This window comes from Vidua chalybeata, chromosome 12 (assembly GCF_026979565.1).
Source record: "Vidua chalybeata isolate OUT-0048 chromosome 12, bVidCha1 merged haplotype, whole genome shotgun sequence".
In the NCBI taxonomy this organism is placed as follows: Eukaryota; Metazoa; Chordata; class Aves; order Passeriformes; family Viduidae; genus Vidua; species Vidua chalybeata.
The window spans coordinates 12,636,245-12,655,991 of NC_071541.1; the positions used below are offsets into that span (position 1 = coordinate 12,636,245).

Below are 19,747 nucleotides of genomic sequence, written 5' to 3' on the forward strand. Positions count from 1 at the left end.
GGAGTGGCACATCCTGACACCCAATATTTCGATGGGATTTTATCATAAAAACTTTGACCAGATATATACTTAGTAAAGTAGTGAATACAGGCATATGCCAGTAATGGGTAGGTTCATTGCAATATTCATACCACAGAAACACAGGTATTATCACTCTGGTTAGCCAAAATTCTGCCAGCCAAACCAGGGTATAAATGTGTATTTTAACGTGCTTCAACTTGTTTCTCTTAGTAAATTGTACTTTCAGTGTCATGTCCAAGACAGCGTTTATGGATTTTAAAGGTACGTTGTTCTCCTGTCACCTCTCATCTCTGCAAGGTAGATTCTAGGAGTGTGAGGAAAATCACGTGTGCAGGTTGGGATTTGTTCTCCCAAGGTTTGATTTGATTATTAAAAATAATGAAAGCTTGGATTAGAGTTTCATCAGGCATCAGCACTGATAAATGTTCCAAGAGATACTGTATTCTCTGAAATTCTCTCTCTTGAAGGCTGTTACAATATTATTGGGCTGTTATTCAGCAAGAGAGTAAATCTGCTTTTGGGGCGAATCAGTAATGCTCCAGTGAGCCCAAATAAATGTGAGAGGTAGCTTTGTCCTAGGGGACTCCATGCTACAGCAGGTATCATCCCTGAAAGCATAAACTCTGAGATGTGTGCTCCGTTGATTGAGGAGAACCAGAACTGTGTGTCTCTGACCGATGGGAGTCAAATCCGTGCCTCTGGAGCTGTGCCAGCACTCGGCGGTGCCTGCGGAGCGCTGCTCCCTGCGCGGGCTGGTGCAGCCTTTGGTGGCAGCGCGGAAAGAGCGCTCCAGCGGCCCGGGGCTCTGTCCCTCCTGCCCGGGGCTCTGTCCCTCCTGCCCGGGGCTCTGTCCCTCCCTCCTGCCCGGGGCTCTGTCCCTCCCTCCTGCCCGGGGCTCTGTCCCTCCCTCCTGCCCGGGGCTCTGTCCCTCCTGCCCGGGGCTCTGTCCCTCCCTCCTGCCCGGGGCTCTGTCCCTCCCTCCTGCCCGGGGCTCTGTCCCTCCCTCCTGCCCGGGGCTCTGTCCCTCCCTCCTGCCCGCGCACATCGCGGGGCTGCGGGGCTCTTGGAGGGCGCTGCTGCCGAAATCTGCCCTTCTGTTTCCTCCAGCCTTTGTGTTCAGAGCATCTCACACGCAAGGTCGGAGCTCCCTGTGTGCCGTTCCTGGGTTCACAGGAACAATAAGGGGCTGTTCAGGAGCGTGCGGAGTTCAAAGGGCTCCATAAATGTGTGTGAGGGCCATGAGCTGCTGTGAACATTACAACAACTGCACAACATCAATCAGCTCTGAGGCTGCTGTCTGAAGGACATGACAGGCCTGCAGATCTGCTTGGAGCTGCACATTCTGGGCTTGGGTTTCCAAATGACTGATTTGTAATGATCTAGCCATATGATCCTTTATCTCACAAAATTGTGGGTAATAACCATTTCTATACCCCCTGCTATATGGCCCTGCTGGATTTTCCTCATGGTTGGTGGGCAGACTTAGATTTTAATTTCTGACCTTGCCTGTGTTCTTCACACTTATATCAGTGGGAGTGACTAGGTATTTCTGATCTTACTTCTGACTACATTCAAATCCAACCAAGCAATCAATGACTTCCCTGACTTTTTTTTTGTATACGGCTGTGGGAAAATTCCTGGTTGGCTGGCTATGAATTAATGAAAATCCTTAGAATGCTTCACTAATTATAGCTCCTGTGGCTTTAAAAATGCTATTCCCTTTTTTAATTTGAGAGAGGTCACAGAGGTTTACAGAAACTTAGAAAAGAAAACTTAACATCTGGTTGTGCTCTGTAGATGACTGCTTTTGTGTGAAGAAAAGTTATGGCATCGCCTCAGCATCAAACACATTCAAGGTGATCCTTTCTAAGAACACTTTGCAAGAGCCCTCTTTGCTCAAACTAATTAACTTTGCTTTGTATTTTCAAATGGAGGATTTTAGTTCTCCAAACTAAATCCCAAACTCATATTGATGTTTAAAGTTCACCCTACCTTTATAAAAATTATTTTCCTGAGTTTACTAATTATAGCATAATAATATTTCCATATGTTTTCTAATATTTTCCTTTAAAAGTTATGGAATTCCAAGATGAGGAGGCTGCTGGGTTGAATTCTGGTATTTATGAAAGAAAATTTGTTCTGTGTTTGCTTATCTATACTGAAGTTTCAGCTATTTGTATGTAAAATACTGAAGAGTAATCTCATTTCTGAAAGTCCCCTTTTTAAAACCTTAATTTTACAGGCTATAAGAGAAAGGGTTTTTTTTCCAAATAATTCAGGTTAAAATTATATGTGAAGTAAGTGTAGCTCGTAGAAAACGTAATATGAGAATGTTTAGATCCAAACAGTTAATCTTCTAAATTGTTAAAATTTTAAGTTATCATCTGTGCAATTAAACCCATGTAATTCCAGGTGTGACTGGTCTGGAATCAGAAAGCATAAAAAACCCAACAGCTTTAGAATCTTACAACAGTCACATGATCTTTTTATATTAGTGATTTAAGCAAATTCCAAGCAGGCCTCTGTCGTCTGCTTGTAGAAACAACACCCCGATCTGTTTTCCTTTCAAACATGGAAAATTAAGGGATTTCTTTCTGGCTTTATTTGGCTCTTTTGTTTAAAGAGCTAAGACCCTACCTATTAAAATCAGTGGCAACACTTTGACTTTTGTTCTGATGGGGTTTTCTTTCATTCTTCAAGTGGCTTGATGCTGTGGGATTGCCTGGCTGGGGCTGCTGGGGCTGACTCCATGCAGGAGCTGGGTGCTGCAAACCTCTCCTCTGCCTGCTGCTTGGTGGCCCTGGGGATGCCACTGCTGGTGACAGAGGTCACAAGTTCACCGTGCACATCACTTTCCCCAGGGCATCCCGCGTGGGCAGGGTTTGGGTGCTGTCCTCAGCAGGGGCAGTGCTGCACAGAGCCACCCCAAAGTGCAGCTGAACAGCAGGAGCAGGACTGGGAGCACAGCTGGCCCATAGCTGGGCACTGGCTGGCAGGGCAGTGTCTGCTGCTTGGGCTTTGCTGATCGTTGCTGTGTTCAGTGTCACTGTTGCATTGGTGTATCCTGGAACAGCCCATGCAGTGTGGTCTTGTAGAGTGGAGTTGTACATTTGTTTCATTTGTTTATCCCGCAGGAAAATCTTCCTGGATTCCAACCTTAATGAGTCTGTGGTTTTTATTCCTCCTCAAATGTACCAGAGTAACTTTGGTTACAGCTGCCCAGCCAATGAAGATTTCCATTCTTTTCCTCTGTCTGAGCTGTTAGTATCTTGTTTGTATCTTGTCTCCCAGCCCTTGTAAAGCCTGCCTGCACTGCTTCCTATTCCTCCAGTTTCTATGGGAATCAGTTTTATCTTCCTGTCTAGGCTTGCCCCCAGTTGTAGGCAGTGGTAACAAAACAAGGGTGGAAGTTGAAACTGGCAAATTGTGCAATTTTTGCTGAGCATAAAGGGTGCTCTGTCTGGATGAACTTTAAATATGGTGTGGGAAGGGGGCATTGCTGAATCACAAATCTTTTTGGCAAAGTTTTCAAGCTTGTGCTGGGCTTGGCCTTGAAGTTTGAGAGGCACGGGGTGTAAATGGGTGATTTAAGCTTCACCCTATAAGTGTGAGCAGACCCTTAAAAGCTTGGAGAAGGATTCTGCAAAAGAGTGGAGTGCCCTAACTCCTATTAACTTGCAATGGAGTTTCTCTTTTGTGGCTCAGGGGTATAGATTTGTTTTTATATTGACTCAGCAGTGAAGCTGGTTAGTGAAACTCTCACTCCTCTCTGTTTCCTCCCACTTCGCTGTTGCTGTTTGCCTTTCCCTCCCCACCTGCTTTAATGCACCTATTCGTGAGCTGCAATCTAAATCACATTTTTAAAGCAGTTTGAATTGAAAGTATCCCTACTTTTTTTGTTTTGTTTGTTTTTTCCCCTTTTCACAACTGGAGTAATTTCAATGACATGGATAAAATGAGGTCCCCATGCATTTATGTTAAGTATATGTTCAGAATTGGTGAACTAATGGAGGCAGAGGAACTGGACAGGGGAGTCAGGAAATCCCCAGGCTATTTTTGTGATTAGGTTCCATGTAGCTATTCAGATGTTTTTAACATTCCCACCCTTAAGTTGTGTTAATTTAGATACTCTTTTAAAGGTATCTCATCAAAAGAGTTTGAGGTTAGTATAATGAGCATATAAATTATTCAACATTTTTCATACGAGCATTTATTTACCAGTGAGATTTTCACAAGCAAGAAGATGATAATGTTTCAGAAATCACTTCAGCATCTGTTGAAATGCAGCCAACTGCATGGTGGAATACAGAGCTCATGGTAACGCTATCCAACCCTTCCTGCCAGGAAATGAAGAGTGGTGTATTCATTTGTAACCCAAGGGGGGCACTTCACCAGCCAGCCTAGAGTTTGTGAATGGAATTTGGTCAGCTTACCACGAAAATTACAGAACGACCCCTTGGGTCTTGCTAACTCTCTCTTTTCTTACCTTGCTCTAAAGACAGCCTCTCTTATTACTACAGTGTCCATGAGCAAATTTCTGTAGTTAGGGAGTACACTTGAGGATTGTTCCCCATTATAAGGAGCTTTCATTTTGTTTACTCTGTCAAAATTTTATCTGAGGTCTTTTGGTACTGCTTCACAAATTATGCTTTAGTTATGAAAGAATATCTAAGGTTTTGCTTTTTCTGTTGTTTACTACAAAAGGTTTAGCTAAGATACTTTTCAAAGAACCAGTAAAATTATCTCTTGCATAGTTACAACTTTGCTTTATTGTTTAATTCTCTGTTTTGAATAACTTACATTGGTGGTGTTTAATAATTAGCTTCGTTTACCTTCTGACAGGAGGAAAAGGTTGAGTATGAAAAGAGTTAAAATAAGAAACAAAAAGAAAAAACAAACACCTAACTCAGCCAGACCTTTAACAGGTGAAAAGTTATTTTTCCATGCTTCTTCAGAACATCAAAGGAAACAAAACCTTTATCTTTTATTCATTAGCTAGGAATAATGCAAGTTGGGATAGCTTAGGTTTCTCCTTATAGTTGCATTTGTAAGAGTAATTCAGTAATCATGCCATTCACTTTTGGGGTTCTTTTTCATTAAGGACCACTGGCCGTGAAATGTCATGCAGAGGTTTGAAAATGGGACATTCAGCTCACTAAAGAATGAGCTGCAACGACAGAAGTTTCTTTTTATTACCTTCTGGCAGTAAATGTAAGAATCAAAGCCCCAGATAAATGATAGAATAACATCCAATATTGTCTAACAATGCTGGTTGCTGTGTATGATGATTGCTCAGTGTAACCACATTGCATTTGGCTTACATATTTTATTTATTGTTTATTATATTTCATTCAACCATTGAAGCTCCAGTAGTTTATCTATGTGCTTGTCTGTGACAAGCTGACTTGGATTTCTAGGTGTGATTTCTCCCTCTCCTCCCACTGTGGTAAGGTTTTACTGCAAAAAAAAAAAAATTGTTTCCATGTATATATTTTGCAAATATATCCAAGTAGTATTCCTGTTAAAAGCTATAATTTCTACTGGAAGTGAAACTTGATCTTTGGATGTACTTCTCAATTTACTACAATAATGTGATTGCATTTTGTATCTTCCTGTTCAGTGTTTTAGGATTAGCTATGTATATAAGTTCAGTTTAATGTTGATAGAAAGAAGTCAAGGGAAAGTTTGTGAGAAACACAGGTTCAATTTGACTTTTTAATCTGTCTATTTAAATGCTATCTTAAAACTTACATTGCATTCTGGCTTCTTAAATAAGATGAATTCCAGAAGACAACTTGTTCATTGTCATTCTGTAAAGAGACTTCATTTCTTAGAAGTGACTACTTCCTGCAGAAAAACATCAGATATTGTGCATGGATCTTTAAAAAGAAAAGGTTAAACAATTAGTGTAATTGCTTTTCCAAACATTTTTAAATTCAGATGAAATTTTGTCATAATTTGATCAAAGTCACATAACCTGTGGCTCTGTTTTTGTTACACATGCTGATGGTCTGTGGATAACGTTACATTTTTTCAGCATGAAACTGAACACTTCAAATCCCTAAAGCAGGCTCAAATTTATGGTTAATAAAAGAATATATTGTACTGGATGTCATCTGTTATATCACTCTGGGAACAGAAACTGGCAGTGAGTGGACAGGAAATATTTCCATTTCAAATCACTTCAGTCTATGGTCTAGGGTGAAAGTGTCTGATTTCAGGAAAATCACTGTGAATATCCATGTAATAGAATATTTAAGAAGAGTATAAGCTTTTTCAAATATGTTTTTTTGCCTTATAGTATTTTATGGGCAGATACTACTTATTAATGTCACGTATTTTCTTTATTTCAGTCTTGATCCCTTACCTTTTCAAGGCAGAAGGAATAGTAGAAATGTGTATTCAGGTACCTCTGGGTGCCAAGTAAGCAGCAATTTGATGAGTTGCTGTGCAGTGGCCAAACTGCTTCAAAGCTCAGAGCTTTGTGTTTGTAATTGGTTGGGTTTTTAATAAGAGTGTGAATTCCTGTGTGTTGGTTGGGTTCTTCCAGCTCAGTGCATTTCTTCAGCTTGTCTCCCCTTCAAATGTATTATAAAGTGTGAGATCCATGGACTGTAATTCTATTAATGGAAACTTCAAGCAGCAGAAATTTTGGGATGTTTTTCATGTGTTACATAGTACTTAAATAGCTCTGTGTTTTGAAGTATTTAAAGCATTTCAATTAACTACATTTTAAATGGACATGTTTGTCGAGGAAACATGAAAACCAGCAGCAAAAAGATGTGAATTTTTATCTTTATCATGTATTAACATTCTGAAATACTCAACCCTACATCAAGTAATTTACTCAGATGTGTGGAATTTTTTTCAGCTTTGCAGGAACACAAAATAGGAAACAAGCCTTAATAGGGTGAAGATTTATTACTTAATTTGGGCAGTTTGGAAAAGTTTTATTATCTGAGGTGTAGGCTAAAAATAATTAATTAAATCTGTAAGTAAAAACAAAGCACTTCTACCTTTTGAAGACAAGTTTAATGTAAGGATTAATTGTGAAACCTGTTAGTTACTGTGAGTATCATGGAAGGACATGAACTGAAACCTGCCTCTTGTGTGCTGGGCTTACTTGAGCAGCTCATTGCTCGATGTGGGGTTCTAAAAGGATTTTTTTTTTTATTTCTATGTTTTCATAATTTTAGTGAGATGGGTGAAATGACAGTTTGGGATACCCTCCTTGCAGGCTCCTCTGACTTGTAAGGACACTGTGGAATGAATCTGGATCTTATTGCTGCAGCTTGTGTGGAAACCAGAGGTATTTCTTTAGTGCAGCACAGCAGGGGTATTTTTCCTGAGGCTAAATTGACTTTGTACCTTTCCTGCATCTTGTCAGAGTAAGCCATGACAGAACAGATCCATATGCCAAGCCTGCATTTGTACCTCAGACATTTGATTTTAATGTTAGTGTAATTTTTCCCACAATGATTTCCTATTACTATTTATTAGTGAGTATTGAAATTTTTAATTTCAAAAAATTTGATTTGACTGAAAAATTTAATGTTCTCAAGATGTAGATTTTCTTTGCCATGGGTTTGTGGGGATTTTTGTTGTTGTTGTTGTTGCTTTTTTAATCAGATAATTCAATTTTAACCAATAATACAAGAACAAAAAGTGTTCTGATGTTCTAGAAAAAGATTTAGAACGGAAATCTTGCAAGAGGTTAAATAGTAGTTAAGCAAATGGCACCAATGAAGTAATTTAAAGCCCAAGCAGGTTGTGGTACAGGTGTGTCAGTGCTTTAGCAGATATCACATTTCATGTCAAGTACTGTATTAATTAGTATGAAAAGGGCAGTCATGAACTGGCCATGTACCATACAGGTAGGATGTGTAACCTTTGCTTTGGCCAACTTCCAAAAGCACTTAACATGAAATACCCAGGAAAAAATGGATCTCTTGAAGTGTTTAACTCGATCAAGTGTATTATAAAGTGGGTTATCCATAGGGTATGATTTTCAGTAGTGGAAACTGAATGCAGTCAGACTGGAGTGTCAGTCCCATTTCAAATCTAAAAGCTCTCTTTTAAATATTGTATCTAAATTCCCTTTTATAGCAGTTAAACACTGCATGGGACTTGATAGCACAGAATGCCTAAAGAGTTTGCCTGTACAGATATAATCAAAACACACGTATTTCCCTGATTTTTTTTAAACTGTAAAATTTAGCAATACTTAATGCTTTTTTAATTCAAGTACTGAAGATAGATGAGCACACAGGAAAATTTGAATGTATTCTGTCTTCTCTTCATCCCTTTCTTCATTGTGAAAAGCCTCAAGAATCTTGATGGCACAAACTCTTCAGTGTGAAGGAGTGGTTGAATCACGAGGTGAACTTTATTCAAGGTTGGCAGTTCTCAGAAACATTCTCACAAATGTTTCCTCAGAAAGCTGTGTTTTGGATGGTTTTATTTTGTTGTGTTCAAATTCCTGATGTTGATTATTTGGTGGAGCTTTTCCTACTTGTCTGTAAGTGGGGGAGCTCCAGTTTGCCTGCAGAGACGGGCTGGTATAGTTGGAATATTTTACTACTATTTCTTCCAAGTATCCTTCAGGTGAGCAAGAAGTGTTTGTGCAGCTTTGTGTATGTTTCTGACACTTCCAAATAGAGTTTTTTTGGCTGCAGATATGATGGCTGTACTCCATGGAGGGTAACCAGGGGTGTAAAAATTCCCTGGCAGCCAAAACTTTAAATCTGCAGCCACCAAATGTATCTGCCTGTGTCTCTGAAGTTCAGCCATGTACTTCAGTGCTCAGCAAGCACTGGACCTTCTAATCCTCTCTGTTCAATGTATTACTGCTTAAGCTTGGAGCAATTTTCATCTTCTCTGTGGACCTGGACTAGACAGAGGCTTTGAGAAGGAATTATTTCCTAAAAGTGCATAGTTCAGCAGTAAGAATCTCTCTTGGCAGAGATTTTGGGAGGTAGGAGTAAAAAAGCAGAGCAGCAAAAGAACCAAAGCCTGTCTCTATTACACAGCTGAGGGAAAGGCAGCACAGCTGAGGCTTGAGTCTGCCTGCAGCTTGTCCATTAACTGAGGGGAGAGAAGAAAGGGAGGAGTACCTGATTTCTTCCTAGGATTTGTAGGGAAAGGTAATTGGTTTTATTAGCACAGTTGATGTACATGAACATTTACTTCTAACCCAAAAGTATTTTTGGTCATTGTGTTTGACACAATGGCCCCTCCATTTTTCTGGCTGGTTTTTTCTGCTCATCCACAGTACAAAAGTCTGGATCAGCCATCATGCTGGTGTGTTCAGAGACTGCAGCAGCCTGCCCCTCACTTCTGATGAGCAAAATGTGTAACGTGGCTGTGTATGGAATAAATGTAGCACTTCTTGTGTCCCCCTGATGGTGAACTTAGTGCCAAAGGCAATTTTCATTGCCACTTCAGTAGATGCCTATCACATTTCAAGTCCTGGCTTCTCATTGCCCAAGGCTTTTTAAGTTCTGTAGCTCACAAGGATATGAACTTTGGGAGGAGATGCTTGTGTTATTTTAAGGAAATTTTTTTTTGGCTTCATCTTCTGTAAAAACAAGTTTCATGTGAAGTATTACACACACTATTGGTGGAATGGTAAATGATTCTTTAAAGCTAGAACATGGGGGTTTGGCAAGTAAATCATTGGTTGTTCCTGGACTAGAACCATACTGCTTGTGAATTCAGTTTTAAAATCTCATGGATGAATGTGTGTTTCTAAACAATTCTGTGTTTCTAAATCCCTAAGAATAGGTTTTTATGTCCAAAATAATTGCGTTATTTCAAAGGGAGGGATTAAGATGGAAGAATCCCAAATCCTATCTACTTTAAAAGTTTGATGAGTTCTGTGGCACTTTAATCAGTGCAGTTATTGCTAAAGTACCTAGCCACCACATCCTCCTGAGTCAAGGCTTTGGGCTATTTATATGTTGGTCCTACAAAACCAGTGTACATTAATATTCTTTGCAGTCATGGTCTCTTGTGAATATGTAATACTTTCTGTACTTGTGCCTGTGTGTTTCATTCATAGAAGTAAGAGCTAAAGTGAACTTTCTAAGAACATGCATTTCATGTTTTCTGATGACAAACTCAAAGAATTTCAATGACTTTCAAATAGTACAGGAGAAGTGTCTGGGAGGAAACATTGTCTGAATACACCAAAACAAAATAGATGTGCTATGTCAAATTTTTCATATTCCAGCCTTTATGTGATTTTTTTCTGCTTTAAAGATTTCCTTGAAAACAGCTGTTTTTACCATTTTCAGAAGTTACAAATTGGATAAACCTGCCCTGTACTGCAAATAGAGTATTTGTAGTCTGCTTGCTCTGAAGTTGTTTGCAATGAAAATGTCCAACATTGCAGTAGATTTCAGATTAGAATTTTCTGTTGGTCAAGCAGTTATGAATAAAGCAGTTAATGCACATTTGATGACAGTTTCCCAAGCGATTTTTTGTGTGTGTATGTGCACTTTGGCATTATATTGAGAAATGAAGAGTGAAAAACCCACCCTGAATTAGACACAATTGTGAATTGTGTTCTGGCTGAAGCTTAAAACTGACCTATGAAGTTAGTGCTAGTTACTTTTACAGATTTTCTGTTCCTTTGGATGAAACTGAAATCAAATGAAGAGCTTGTGCGAGGACTTTCCAGATTGAAAGGTAGGAATTTGGCAGCAAAAAATTGTTAGGGGACCATTTGTGATTTTGGAAATAAGCTCCTTTAGTTGTTTTCCAGGTGCTGTTGCATCTGCTCAGCTTTAAAGGCGAAGACTTTACTTTTGGATTTGTTTCACTTGGAATCTCACTCATTTAGGAGAAGTAGCAAACCTTTATGTGCATAAAATCTTGAAAGATGCAATTTGTAACTCTGAAGTATTTTTCTTTGCTTTCTTTTTTCCCTGGTGTTCTGTCCTCTGAAAGCTACATAATTTCTTAATATGGTCAGCAAAAGGAATGAATTAACATACCCATATATATGATATATATGTTAATATAAATAACATATATCCATTGATCTATCATGCTTCAGTCACTTCTTGAAACATTTTCTTCTTTGTCTTCTGTGTTTCAACATCTTTATGAGACACAAAGACTGTGCCTCTCAGCTTATGGCTCCGTGTGCACAGTAAGTGCACAGTCAATAAAATGAATGAATTGTTTCATGGACAGGTTAGTTTAAAAGTGCTTGGGCATAAGCTAAAATTCAGTGCTCATGCAATCATTCCAGTAAGTGTGAGGAGCTCTGTGGGCTTACTGAGGTTGTGGATAGCTTCCTACCAGAAGAAGAAAGACACTCTATGAGGGGAATAGTCAGCTTGCTGATTTGACAGTGTGCTGTGCAGTGTGTTAAGCAGTAAATTTCCACTATAGCTTTCATTAATTTATTCTCTGTTATTTCAGATATGTGTTATTCTGTTTGTTGTTTAGAGTACAAGTCAGTGTTTCTCAAACTAATTTGTCTTGGGTCTCTCTAAAAGCAGCTTTACCACTTGTAGCCCCCTTCCTTCCCAGTCATAATCACCTCTCCTGCACCTGTCTTGGCATTGCTTTGTCTCCCCCTTCCCCTTCCCAAACATCTCGTCTTTTCTCGGAATTCTCCTGCCAGGGGTCGTGTCCCACAGTTAAGAGAACACTGCTTTGGCTACAGACTTTTGGCTTTTGTCCAAATATCTTTAGACCAGCACATTTCAGCATTGTTTGTAGGAAATGGGCTGTATTTGAAAATATTTGTTCTGTTAATTTCTGGGGTCTTTTTGATTGTTTTGAGAAGGCTTTTAATTTACCAAGCATTATTTGCACAAGAATGTTGGAAAAAATAAACTGTGGCAGTGCAAACAATAGAAAACTTCTTGGGCAAACTTTCAAATTGCATGAGAGAAATCAGAGCTGATAATGCCCATTCTGTGCCATGCTTTGCTACATTAAATTCCTGAGTTTGACTCCGAGATTTAAGATTTTCACATAGGTGGTGAACAGTGTAGATTAAACTTGCTTCCTTTGTTGTTAAGTTGTGCCCCTACTAACTGCCTGTTCCTTAAAGAAACCAGTTCACATGATTTCAGTGAACAGCTGCACGGAGCCGTGTTGCATCCAAAGAGCTGTGCTGTAAATACTTCTTGTAGTGTTTCTCCTTGCAGTGGTTTCTCACTGCTCTGTCAGACAGACTCATGTAAGATAACCTTCCACTGCCTTTTAAAAATACAAACTAAAGCAGGCAGGAACAGGGCATAATGGAAAGGCATTTTTGCTGGTTTGGTTTGGTAGGTTTTCTGTTTTCTTTTGTTCAGATGGGATATGCTGTGGCTGATGCTCTTCAGCCAGCATGTTTCACCTCAAAAATCTCCAAAGACCCCATGAAATGAGTATCCATGAATACCTTTCTGGACCACTCCTCCCCTGATGGGATTTAAGGCAGCAGCTGCTCAATTCAATATATTTTTTGATAGGAGGACATTGAGAAAACCATATCTAGTCAATGGCAGAAGGATTGTCCAGACAAAATGTAATTACAAAATGTAGGAAGTCAACCATAAAGCCATCACTGGTGGTTGGACTCAGTGATCTAAAAGTATTTTCCAGCCTAAACACTTCTATTATTCTATGTTCCTTCATGCTCACAAGTGATTTTTTCTTTCCCATCCAATGTTTTATTTACAATGAAGTAAAAGCAGTGCTTTGCCTTTGGTGTCTCAGGCTGAATTTGAGGTTCTCTGAAGACACATTCAGCTCCTCTGCAGCTGAACTTGTGTGCAGTGGCTGTGGATAAGCAGTGGAACACTAAATAGCCACCAACAAAGAACCAGCCAAAATCTGTGAGCTTCATGTAAATGATGCTACTTACATAAGAAAAAACACAAAAAATGCCAACTTAGTAAAAGAAGTTAAAACCAAACTATTTAGAAGAGTCTAGGTTCCTCTTTAAAATATTAAATAGGCACCAAGAAGTCTGTTGCATTAATTCACTTTAATTCACTTAAAACTTATTTCTACCGTGTCACTGAGGGGTGTTTTAAAATGCTATACCCATAATTTGTGCATGCAGTGCAGGAATATATATGTGTATATATATATAAAGAGGTAAATCTGAACAAAATTCCTGCTTGCAGTTGTCATCATACCAAGTTTATAAGTAATAACAGCACAAACCCATCCACCCGGGGCTTAGAATTCATTCTGCAGTCAATGGAGTACACACAACTTACATAGCAAACATCAGCATGGATTATGTATTTTGTTATATGCTCTTGAAAGCCATTCAAAATGCAGGCTAAATAATACAGATAATTGATCATTTTACTGATGACTCTAGAAATAGAAAATATTTTTACTTGGTTGAAAGCATCAATAGAGCTTTGAAACAAGAAGAGCAGATGTCAAATATAAAGCCCTTGTTTTACTGAGCAATGAGTATGATAAACACTGATTATTCATCTTGATGCTAAAGTTCAAAAACAATTGTCCCTTCAGTTTGCCTCATGGGAGTGTGAAATTAGGACCATGTGTGTGTTGATGAACAACATATGAAAGATGAATCATGATTACTGTTTTGGTCTGCTGCACAAGGCTGTGCTTGAGGGGCAGTGATTTCCTACCTCCTTTACCAGATTGCAGTAATTAGTGCTAGCATCTCTCTCTGTTTCCCAGTATTTATGTTCAAGTGGCCTGACAGTACCTAGTCACACATAAATTGGCTTTCTTGAATGAGTGTTTGCTCAACAGAGAAATGTTGGAGTATATTTCAATATTGTTTGTAATAAAGATTAGTTATTGAACTATTCCGAAATCACATCCATTTCTATCACCAATGCTATCTCTGGCAGGAATTGCCAGATATAAAAAATAGATGTTTCTTTCAGATATGAAATACTCTATGTTCTAGGTTAAAAAGAAGAGGGAAAAGTTCAGTAAAATCAAACAGAGTTTTCATTTAATTCAACTGTATTTAATTTATGCCTCTGGTGGCAGACATTAGTTAAATTTAACTTCTCTTGGAGGCACAATTAGTTCTTGTGGTTACAAATTTCATTTTGGCTTTATTTCTGGATATGTAATCCTAACTTTGTTCCTCTCTGGCCTAGTAATGGGTGAGAGAGTTGTCATAAGTGCATTTCATTACTGAGCTGTTACTATAAATGGGGGTTGGGTATTAGAAAAATATAAACAAACAAGAAGAGAGGTTAACATAATACTCTTTGTCTTTTATTAATACTTGTGCTCTTTCATGTTGAAAGTTGAATGTTTAAATAAAATGAAATGCCTGTACATGCCTAGAACATCCAAATGAGCTGTTCATTCTTCAGGAGATGACGTGCATTGGTCTCATTTAGATCTGTGCTGACTTGGGATATCTGGGGATCTTAGCCTTAATTGTTCAGGCTGTTTATACAGATTGAGGAACAGATCCAGCATTGATCTCTGTGATTTGAGGTGTGTGATGGAAATTCTTCCTGGCTCGCTTGGCCAGTACAGATGCAAGATTTGGATTTTAGCTTATCATGTTTTCTGTGGAGTTCTGTGCTTTGAGTACACATAATGTGACATTTAATGTGGCTAATGCCTCCTCTGCTCCCCCAGCTTTTTGACAAATAAGGTTATTGTAATTTAATATGTGTGCATTTCAACTTTGATTATCTGTTCAAAGATCGCTGGTCTAGAGTTCTTCAGAAAAGATGTTTTGGCTGTTTTCTTTCCTATGTATTTCTTCTCAGTCCACATGTAGAGAAATATGTAGACCACCGGGATTTCGTAGGAAAAGCTCCAGGACACAAAGAATTGTTTTCTAGTAAAGTTCAGAATAAATTCATTTAAACAAATGGAAATTCAACAAATGTTCTTGGTTAATTAATGATAGAATCACAGAATGGTTTGGGTTGGAAGGAACCTTCAAGATTATCTAATTCCAACCCCCCTCCCATGGCAGGACAATTAGCTAAGAATTCAGAGCCCTGAGGCCATAACATTAGAATTTATAGTTTTGAAGTAAGATGCTCTAAACAAGTTCTCCTAGCTATAAGCCCCCTAAATAGCACAATTGCTTTAATTCAAAACCAAGGGAATGCTTCCTGGAAGAATATATTTTTAAACTCACAGCAATAAGTCCTTGAGGGATGAATACTGCAGTTGAGCATGATGAAATTATCTGAGTAGCTTACTTGTTTTAATTTAAACTAAAATAACAGTTATTTAATTCAATACTTTAGCATGACCCTAATTACTTCTCTCACTAATTACTGCAGCGTTTTTGTACCTTTTCTACACTTGAGAGCAAATTTTTTGCCACTAGTAAGTCTTATGTGCTGCATAAATTCAGCAGAGTTTGGCTTATGTTATGTCTGTCTTTGCATCTAAATTGTCAATGCTTGTAGTATATTTATTGATGCTAATGCTGTTACATATTTTGTTATGTCACCATAATCCCAGTAGAAATGCAATAAAAGGAGAAGTGTTGCCTTTTTATCTTAATATAGCATATAAAAATCCTACCTAATGAATAAAAATACATGTGCTAATTTTCTGTGGAGTTTAGTAAAATTTATGTCTCCCAAAACTTCAAGTCTAGGACAAAAGGAAGACAAATATCAGTTGATTTGATGGGTTATCTCCCTTTATAAAAAGTCAGTAGTTAGTTTTTTGTGATTTTTTAAACAAATAAATAATGTCTTTGTTTTGCTGTAAGTTGAATGACATTTAATAAATATTAGAGATACAGAAAGTGAGTCAGACTAGAACAGGTATTAATAGAAAAGTTACAACTGAAAAGAAAGACTCCTTCCTGTTTCAGGAAGCTTTTTTGTATAACAGCTGGTTCAATGCCAAACTAAATCAAACTTAAGCAATTAAAAGCCACCTAAGAAGAAAGTGAGTTTACAAATTTAACTTGTAACAGTGCTATCAAAGTCTGAATTGCTTTCATCCTTTAGGAAGTGTTTTAGGTTTTTTTTAGCTTGACAACTCCTCCCTTGTTTTTCTTTGCACATCCCTGGGTCTGACGGTGGGGAGACACACAGGGAGTGCTCAGGCTTGATCCTGACAACATCTCATTACTGCTGCAGGCCTTTTGTACTGATGAGTTTTGCTGTTTGCATTGTAGCAGTGAACCCAGATATAATTCTGTGTAAATGGGTGGTATTATTTTAAAGCTAATGGTAAATATGATGTATTTTGCCTTTCAGGGAATGATATTGTACCATAAGAATCAGTATTCAAGTTTTCAGCTTGGTGTCTTGTGAGGGTGATGCTACATTTTGTGTTTCAAAACAATTTCAGTGCTTTCTGAAGGGGAAGGTATTGCATGTCTGAGGGCCAAAGTTCTTTTCTCTAAGTAGAGTAGAGACAGCAGACTCACCAACCCGGATTTCTCCCTGGCAGAGCAGTTCTCTGGTTGGTCTTCAGTTTGCAGTATCTGCTTTAACAGTATTTGATAAAAGAAAAGGGTGTCTGAGGTAGTATAATGGGTTTCTGCAGTGTCACTCTCTTGGAACTTCTGATGCTCTTTTTCATGGCTGCGAGTAGAAAACAGCTCTTTGGCTGATGTTCCCTTCTCTTTCTTCTCTTGCACCCTGTTTGTCCTGGAGAACCCAACTTGGTTCATCATTAAACCTTGATTAAAGGTATGGTTTTTGTACATACACAATTCACCTAGATGGTAGAAGTTGAGAATGTCACATAATTTTCTCCCAAAAATAAACTTCTGTGATTCCCATCTACTGGGCAGATCATACTACTTCAACCACAATTTCATGTGTTCATGCAAATACTACATTCAGACTTTCCATATCTTTGTTTTTCCTCTACAGGGGCTGCCATCAGTCACAAAGAACAATGGACTGCTCAACATCACCTTTAAATATGACAGTAAGTTAAAAATCTGCACTATATTCACAGAAATCAAGGACTCCATCACAGTTGTCAATATATAGCAACATGGCTCTTAAAATGGCTGTAAGAATGGCATAAGCTGCTCAATATTGACATAATTTTAAAATCTAGAAAATTTGTGTCTGCTGGGTCTTGTAGACGTTCTTCTGTGTCTCACTGATAATGAAACTATCTAACAATTTGTAGTAGTCTGTCTTTCAGGTTGGCCTACATAATTTGCCTGGTATTTGACTGGAACATTCTAGAAAATTATTTTATTCTGTGAAAAATATAGTCACTGAAAGATTCAGTGCACACAAGGACATAGGGAACGATTATTTTGAGTTTTTTGAAGCTTTTCTCTGATGTGTAATTTTGGGTGAAGATGGCATAATGTGGTTCTCGAGGTAGAAAATGTGTTAGTTTGTATTTGTAGACAGGTAATATATTTTCAAAAGTCTTTGCAAGGATTAATATTGAATATGAATATTGAATAGCTTCTTTTCATTTAGTTGAATCAGTGGGGGCCTTTCATGAGCTACAGTCTTCAAGGGCCAGGCCAAGGGAAGACTGCTGGCCACGTTTGCAGTGCAGACAGGTGCTTTCAGAGCTGTAGCAGCTCTGGTGTGGCTTGCAGCTGAACTGAGAACAAAGTAATCTCTGGCACAGTAACAGTGGTCAACAGGTTGAGCAGTAACACTTCAGACCTCCTCAAGCATCTGCTAAATGGCTCTGTCTTATTGTTGGGGGTTATTTTAGATGTTTTATCATCTTTGCTGTCTAGTTGTCAAAGCAGGACTGCTAACTACATTAAGAATTTATCCTTATGTGGGCAGCTAGTGGCCATCATGTATAAACTCAATGTACAGTCAAGACAAGGTCCTAATTTACATTAAAACAATGTTTGTTTTAATGCCAGTGCAAGTCATAGGTGTTTTTTCTGCTTACCCAAGGAAATTACCTCAGATGCAGAAAGTAGGTAAAGTTTCATCATTGAGAGCATGCATCAGGAAATCTAACAATAGTGATTTGTTCCATTCTGATCATCCTTTTGCTGCTCTATTTTCATGTTAATTCCTGAATTTGCAATCCTTCACTGTGAATTTTTTTAATCTAATTTGATCTTAATACTTAAAATGCGCAAATTTTAAGAGTGTCAGATTGTACAAGATGTAGGTGGCCACTACAAAAGAAGTATTTTTCTTTTATCTACATAAGGAAAACTAGGAAATGGTACCAGTCAGAACAGGGATCCCCACATTTAGTTAACACAATAAGTCTGTTTAAATTCCAGTGTGTGTCATGTTTTTTCCATTAATTCTGGCACTAGAAACTGTGTTTAACCAATGAGAAGTATTAATCCACAATTCTGCTGGCACTGTGTGCTTCCTGGGCAAAGGAGTTATTTGAGTTCTGCAGGACTAGGAAAAGAGTTTGCTGATAGGAAGACTAAAGAGCTCACATGGTATGGAAATATGTATTTACCTTTAATAAGCCAGCACAAGAGAAAATTTGACTTGCTGGCTGTGGTTTAAAGGCTCTTATCTTGCCACAGAGCAACTCTAGGAAACTGTGTTTTATGATGCTAAATTAGTTGGTTAGATTATTTATTCAGGTGAAAAAGAAATGTCTGATTTTTTAGTATGTCACTTGTATTCAAGTAAAAGAAGTGGTTTCCTAAAAAGTGTGATTTATCCATGCTATTTTCTTCCTAAAACTGTTGTTCTTTATGACTGTGAATCAGTGACTTGCAGTAAGACTTCAGGCATTTGTGCTATATTCCATTTTGGCAAATTGTCATTTGACCATAAAATTCTGGTAACCAGGATCCAAAATCTTGGGCTTGCTATTAATTAGATACAGACCTAGCAAAAGCCAGTTACTTCAAACTTTCCATTGAAAGAGATCCTCCATCCTTCTAAGAGGAAGTTCATGCTGTCACTGAGTTCACTCTTAGCAACTGAACTCTACAAACAGTGGAGTCAGTACCAAGCACCCAGCTTTTGTAAAGGGCAGTTGTAGAGTGTTCCATTCTTATGTCTGTGACAGTCATAGAAAAGACCCCTTGCCATGGTTATTCATAGTAAAAAGCCATTTTCTAAATCTCCTTTACAGTTAATAATTTTTCTTTCCTTGCCTTTAAGATCACACCTCTGAATTAAATTCAGATTTCCTGTACTGGCATATCATAGCGCTTGATTTTTCATTCATTTTTCTTGTCTACAAGCTCTCTATAGATGAATATATAGCACATAAATTATCTCACTTTTTTTTAAATTAATCATCAGTCAGTAATATACAATCTACTGATCAATTTCTTCTGGATTTTGTTATTTCACTAGTTCAGAAACAGAATGTTTATTTTTGCACACCCATCTTCATGTATACTGTGCTCCAGAACTAGTGAATTCCCTGCCTGCTACTTCTCTTCCTGCCACAAAATATGAGCCTAAATATTGTAAAGCTTTAAAAGTAATAAAATTTGGGATTGTTTTCTTCTTTTAAAAAGAACAATTTCAACAACAAACTCAGGAATCTTTTGTTTATATTTTGTTTTCTTGATTAAAGCTATAGCTGCAGCACTGTAATTTTAGGGAATACACTGCATTTTGTGCGGATAGCAAGACAAAACCAGTCCTGAGTGAATGCAGTGGCAGTTAAGTGGTCTGTAGGGATGTGGCTGCAGAGTGGAAGGCAGAGAGGAGATGGATTTAAGCAGCAGGTTCTTTGTGGTCAGGATCAAGCAGTATCGTGGTTAAAAGCACTTCTTGAGCAGTTCTCAAGTTTCACATGGTTTATTGTTCTCATATGTGCCTGATCATTGACCAACATTCTCTTG

The 19,747-nt window shown here is 38.2% G+C and overlaps 1 protein-coding gene across 1 annotated transcript in view; it reads left to right on the forward strand.

The window, feature by feature from the left end:
• IL17RD (interleukin 17 receptor D) overlaps nt 1–19,747 on the forward strand; it is a 42,646-nt gene that overhangs the window by 5,477 nt on the left and 17,422 nt on the right. The window contains exon 2 of the mRNA XM_053954148.1: nt 16,848–16,905. The gene's annotated coding sequence lies outside the window, so the exon portion shown is untranslated. The remainder of the gene's footprint in view (nt 1–16,847; nt 16,906–19,747) is intronic.